Below are 6,913 nucleotides of genomic sequence, written 5' to 3' on the forward strand. Positions count from 1 at the left end.
ACACAGTGGGGATAGTAGCAAACAACTGAACAGCAGTCTCAGCTTTGTGCCAAGTACCGTATGAAGACATTGTCAGTGATCTCTTGGGGTACTTGGGAATCACTCATGTAAGAAGGACTGCTTGATTTCTAGTGGGGGCATATTGATTTTTAAGTAATAACTTCAAATACAGTAGTCACAAAAGCTATGACCAAAATGTAAGAACCCTGCCTGGGGTGATAGCAGGGGCCCTTTAATCTGGTGATACAGAAACTGAGGCTGACTTTTCTGTTAAAGTGATGTTTAAGTTTAGATCTCAAGAGTTAGTCAAGGGCCAGCCGAGTGAAGTGATGAGGACCATTCCAAGCAGAGTGAAGTGACATTCCTTTAGTCGGGTGTCTGTTGAGTGACAAAACTTACGCTGTGCTATATAATTCAGCAAGAAACAAAATGGAGCTACCCCCACAGCACTTATGAATCAATTGCAAGGACAGAATCCTAGTTCCAGTGTTAATCATGAGAGCCCTAAACCAAAATGCAACCTCCTCCCTTCCACCCAGCGTAAGACTACCCCCTCCTGTATGTCACCTTAAGGGCCTTTGAAAAGAGGAGCTGATAATGCCTTTTCTGAGTCTTTGTGTCCCCAGGAGAAACAGCCCTATTCTCTTACTATCTTCCTTAACCCGAGACCACCCTGGCTTGTTTAGTTTCTGTGGCTGCATCAACCCCTCCTAACAATCAGCAGGAAGACTGAGCCAAAGGCACCCTGCTCTTGGGAAGTCTACATTCCCTTCAGGGAAAGCAAACCATAAATGCACATACATGAAATAATGAAAGGGTGGATAATTGGCCAGCAAAAAATAGGAAGAGGGTAAAGGGCGTGAGGAGAGGGGCTAAGTGTGGAAGAGGCAGGGAGGAGAAGCTGAAAAAGTCAGCAATCAGTGGGATCATAAATCAAAGCCCAGCCTTAGCTACACAGCACATTTGGGACCAGCCTGGGGTATGTAAGACCCTCCTGTCTCAGACAAACAAACCCCTCATGTAGGTAGAGAACAGGAGTGCAGAGGTCTGCTTTAGAATGGATGCTCAATGCATGTTTGTTGACAGGAAAAAAAATGTCTCCTTGTCCTTGATTCAGTTGGAAGATTGCTATAGCAGAATAGGAGAAGCAATAAGTAATAGGAGGGCGGAGTCCCAGCCCTGCTTGCCACTGAGCACTTTCAGAAAGCTACTTGAATCTCTGAGCCTGCTTCTTTATAAAATGATGACAGATCAGAGACTCAGTGAGCTTCTTCAGCTATTACCATATGCCAGGCACTGTGGTAGGTGGTGGACCATGATTTCAGCTGTAAAAAACCACCAGCCCTATTAGGGGATCAGATGAAGTGATGTACATTAAAGCAGCCAGACTGAGGTTGGACGTTCTGTATGGTTTTGCTGATGAGGTGCTATGTGATTATGATATGGAAAACACTTCATAGACTGTCCAGATCCTCCAGGCTGCTTCCTTTTAGAATCTCCAGTTCGGTACATTGGAGGGATCCCAAGTTCCTGCCATGGTGAAGACTGAGAGCTGCCTTAGCCATTGCTGTCACAGCTGAAGCCTCAAGTCCATGAGTCTATTTTCTGGTTAATTTTGGTAACCCAAATAACGTCTTTTTTTTAATTATGAATTCACATTATAGTTGTAGCTTAGGAAGCCCTGCCCTCCATGTTCAGCTGCCAGTGCTGTTGGGTAGGTACTGGGTTCCTCTTCAGGGATAGAGCTTAGCTGTAGAAGTCATTTTTTTTTGTCCTGGTAGAAAAAAATATATTGAAAGCACTATGAGTACTTCTTGGAAATGAGGTTTAATTTCACCTGTTCTGTTGGAACTGTGTGTTTACTTACAAAAATTGCTTGAGAGGTAGTCAATTCTTGCTTGCTTTGAGAGTCATGAGGCTTTGCTGCCTGATTTTCTTGTTTATTTGAGTCTCCTATACAGCTGTGTCCCCATGTGGCTCGGGCACAAATGATATGAGCTGTTTTCCATCTGAAAAATCTGGGAACCTTCTGTCAGATAATGAAAGTTGCCCCCAACCCGGATTTCGGTGCTGGTTTTGTGTGAGAAGGCAAGATAATGGCAATTAGACCCCCTGGGTGTGCCACAATTTTTTTTTTTACACTTTGAAAAACTCAACAAAGTTCCATTTTCTAAGAGGAGCCAGGAGTTTGATATTTAACGACTTTGGCCAATCAGTATTTTAAATTCTAACTTGCAGTCAACAGACCATTAGTGTCTCATCTGGGCTAAGACTTGAGCCAGGGCAGGGGAAACACAACAAAGGGGTATTTAAACCATGGTTTGAGACTAAAGGAGAATGTGGTGGACTAAATAAGAGCATCACCATGGTGGGAGAGGCACTCGAATGAGGTTGTGAGGTGGAATTGTGGCCCTTCACATTGCTGCAGAATATGGCCCACCAGAAATGTCCACACCATGATCCCTGGAACCTGTGAATGTAGAAGTGTCTTATGTGGCAAAGGGAAGTAAGGGATTAAGATTGCCAATGGAATGATCTTGAGGTGGGGAGTTATTCTGGTCTATACAAATGGGGGCCAACTGAATTACACAGGTCCTTAAAATTCATGAACTGTTCCTGACCATAGTCAGAGAAGGAGAGCTGATCACAGACACAAACCCAGACACATGCCACCTGGCTGGCTTTGAAGAAAGGAAGCCAGAGCATGCAGCAGCCTGCTGACACAGTGGAGTTAGCCCAGTGAGAGCCCTGTCAGACTGTTGACCTACCAAGCTGTGAGATGACAAGTGGGTGTTGTTTTAAGCCATTCAGCTTGTGGGAATTTGTTATGGCAGCAATAGGAAGTGAAGAGAGTGCCTGTGAGGGAAGGAACATTGTTTCTGTTACTGCCTCCTTCAGAATGTCTAACTTGTGCCAGGCATTGTGCATGAGACTAGGGCACAGAAAGAACTGAACCGGTCCTAGACAGTTGGGTAGAGAAGATTAGGAGTCATACTGACAACTGTGATATAGCACAATAGGGCCATGATGGAGAAAAGTCCCGGTGATAGATTCCTACTCTGGGAAAGGATGGTGGTGTGCACTGGAGAAGGCCTGCCACTTCTGTGACTTTAATCTCACTGTCACTACCATGTCCATGTCACAGGCTGATGTAAGGGATTTCCATAAGCCACCATGGCCACTGCATCCCTTGAAAGTGGCAGTATATAGGGGACCAAATCAAACCTGGTTTTAGAAAGATCACTCTCCTTGTAGCTATGGCTGCTTGGATAAGGGCAAGAATGGACATAGAAATAATGAATAGAAAGCTTGGTCAGTGAGAGAGTGTATGGTAGTATGGACTAGAGAAATGTCACTGTGGACAAAGAGGAAAGGTAGATCAGGGAGCATTTAATATGTAGACTCAACAGTAGTTGTAGACTAAATAAAATAGTTGAGGCTGGAGAGATGTGTCGGTAGTTAGGGAGAGATGGGTCAGTGGTTGTTGCTCTTGCAGAGAACCCTGGTTCAGGTCCCAGGACCCACATGGCTCCTCCAACTGTCCATAAGTCCAGTATCTGGGAATCTGATGCTTTCTTCTGGCCTCTGAGGGTACACACATGAAACACATACATTCAGGCAAAGCATACATAAAATAAAAATAGACCAATTTCCAAATGTGATGATTAAGTTGGGAGGGGGTGTTATCCCCATGATCTGAGCAATTGGATTGGGCACAATGGATGGAAGACAAGTCAGTAAGCAGAATCTTAAAAAAAAATAAATATTTAAACCAAGAGATTGTGAGATGTGTCAGTAAAAACAAATTTGCTTCTGGGTCACACACATATACACACACGTGCTGCATGCTGTGTCTCATTGTGGAAGCTTAAAACATCAATTTAAAAGCAGAAGAGAATAGAATAGTGATTATTAGAGACCAAACAAAGAAAGATGGGAGAAGGGGACATAGAAGGAAGTCGGCTAATAGTAAACACAAATAGGAAGAATACATTTTAGTGTTCTGCAGCACAATAGGGTGACTTTAATTATTAATAGGCCATTATGTGGTTTTCACAAATATACAAAGGAGGAGTTTAAAGACTCCAACACAGAAAATAAGGAGATGGAAGTATGATTTGCCCTGATTTTATCACCATATACTCTTTTCATGTATTGAAATATCACACTGCCCCAGAAGTATGTACAATTATTATGTTAATTAAAATAGGAACACGAAAGAAGAGAAAGGGACAAGGGCCCCAAATGAGGTTGGGAAAGAATACAAGCTTGAATACCACCAAGATTTGTAATCTATTCTCCATTATAACCTAGGAACATCTGGAGCTTTTCCTCTGGGTGGTGCCTGGGAAAAATAATTGATTTAACCAGAGTACAATGGATGGAGGAAAAAATAAATTATTCCCCTCCTTAGAAGAAACAGAGCTTCAGAAGTTCTCAGGAATGATGGGTGGTGTTATTAGGAAACTTTTCAAAGTGTGTCAGTCTGGATCTTAGTGAATCCATCACTGGTCTTGGCCAGGAGAATGAAATATATGTGGTGGGTTCTGTTGAATGCAGTTCTTAGTATTTTCCAAGAGGGTCAAGGGCCAAAGAATGAATATTGGATGTGGAAAGGAAGCCACAGCTGGTTGGCTAGACCCTTTCTGGTTCTGTGGAGATTTAGATGCAAGCTGAAACTCCTTGCCTTTTCACCTTCCCCAAAGACTGTTGGAACATTTTCTAGCACATCAGTGGGGTGACCAAAGCCCTGGGGTATGCTGTGCTCAGATGCTCTGTGCCATTTACCAGCTTCAGTCATCAGAATCGAAGCTGACACTTTAGGGAAACTGAGCCAAATAGCAACTGGTGGGAGAGATTTCATCAAACATGCCTGGATTCAAATGTTTTAAAAATTGATTTTTGCGTCTCAATAGAGGAAAATCAGTAAACGACAGTATATAGCTTATTTAAAAAAAAAAACATAGAGGCCTATATTAAGATGAAGGAAACATCTGGTTTTTGTTTTCTCAAATTTTATTAATTCATCTGAGGTGTGAGTCACCAGCTCACTCGCCAATGTTTCCAAACTTTGTTGCCTCCAGAGCAGTTGGGAAAATTCACTTTAAAACTACCTTGAGGAAAAGATGATCTACAGAGAAGTAGCCGTGTGTGTGTGTGTGTGTGTGTGTGTGTGTGTGTGTGTGTGTGTGTGTGTGTTCATACATACATGTACACACACATACATATGTATGTTTGTCTTGAGTGATATTTCTTAAAATTGCTTCTATGTTAAACCATGACCATATTCCTTTCTAGACAGGATTTTATTCCTTCACCTAAAAATTGAGGACTGATATTCAGAACCTCATAAACTAAGCCCTTTACCTAGGAAGACAACTTTGTTGGCTCATTTTAGCCTTTCCCAATAGATGGCAGTTAGATATGTATCCCCTAGGGATACTAAGGAATTAAACCACTCCCCATTTCTCCACTCAAGATATTCTTGGACTACCAATCCTAACCTGAAAAGGCTATCAAGGGGAGACGTCAAGAAGATTGAAGTGTTTTCTTCCTGAGTCTGAACTCTACCACAGTATGGGGTAGTTGGCCATGCTATATTCTTGACTGTTCTAGATGGTTCACATCTCATTTTCAAGATGGCTGCCTCCAGTTGACAGTAGGCCAATGGTTACAGACCATGACAAAACTGGGTTTTCTGTGTAATGATGGAACCATCCATTTTCTCTTATTACACTATACTTTGGTCCATTGGCAAGCATGTCAGGAGTTGGATTCAAACCTCTGTCTTTCATAGGCGATCAATGGCTTGATTAGCACCCTCTGTCTCTCTCCCTTCCCTTCCTCCTTCATTTCTTTAACAGACTTAGAGTGCCTGTCCACTCTAGGTACTGAAAATACCAAGGTGAGTAAGTCTTTGGGTTATTTTTCTTGTAAGTGAAAACTCTAGCATTTGTAAAGAATGTAATGACAGTTTTCCCTTTTTCCTATTTCTCATCAGATTAGCTTAGATACAATACTGTCAAGAGTAATGATAAATTATCAATTAGTATTGGGTCTGGTCCAAGGGGGAATATTTTGACAGTCTGCTTTAACCATATAAGCAATGATTCCAATAAAAAGTTTTATGAGGTGGTGTTACAGATGTAAATGTTTCCTAAAGATATCACTTGAGTTGTAAATCATGTTCTTGAATTCATACTAAAGTCACCTCATTAAATAACAAGGGGAGCTGTGTTTTTCACATAAACGTTGGTCTCCAGTGACTTAAAAATATAAAAAAAGGAACAAAGAACAAAAACCAGAACTCCAGTCCTAGCTGTGTGTGGCTCAACTTCAAGAGCCCGGCAGGACCATGAAAGTTTCTCCTATCAGTTTGTTTTTCACCTGCCTTTCTGGACCATCCCCTCCAAAAGTTCCATATTCCTAGGCTCGTCTTCTTCCCAAGAGCAAACAGAACTGGAGAAATGAGGCAGAGAAACTCTTTGGAAAGGCTTATTGAAATCCAATTGGCAAACAACAGAGGCAATCCTCTCCAACAGAGTTCTGTGTCTGCAGACATGTTGCTGTCACCACAGTGACAATATGGAGCATTTACAACTCTCCAGAACATTCCACCATGCCCCTTTGTAATTAACCCTTCTCTCTGACCTCATGCATCTGACAGCCTGACCTGTTTTCGTCCCTGTAGCTCTTGCTTTTTCCAGAATGTCACAGAAACACAATCACGAATGTAGCCTTTTGCAGACTCTCCTTTTTTAGCTTTTATTATATTTTATTTTTTCATTTTGCATGTTGGGGTGGTGCATGTGCCACAGTGTAGTGTGGAGGTCAGAGGACAACTTTATGGATTTGGTTCTCTCCTTCTACTGTGTGTGTAGGGACCAAACTCAAATCTTCAGGCATGGTGGAA

The sequence above is a fragment of the Peromyscus californicus genome, unplaced genomic scaffold (genome assembly GCF_007827085.1).
Source record: "Peromyscus californicus insignis strain IS unplaced genomic scaffold, ASM782708v3 Scaffold_10__1_contigs__length_136768540, whole genome shotgun sequence".
Lineage (NCBI taxonomy): Eukaryota > Metazoa > Chordata > Mammalia > Rodentia > Cricetidae > Peromyscus > Peromyscus californicus.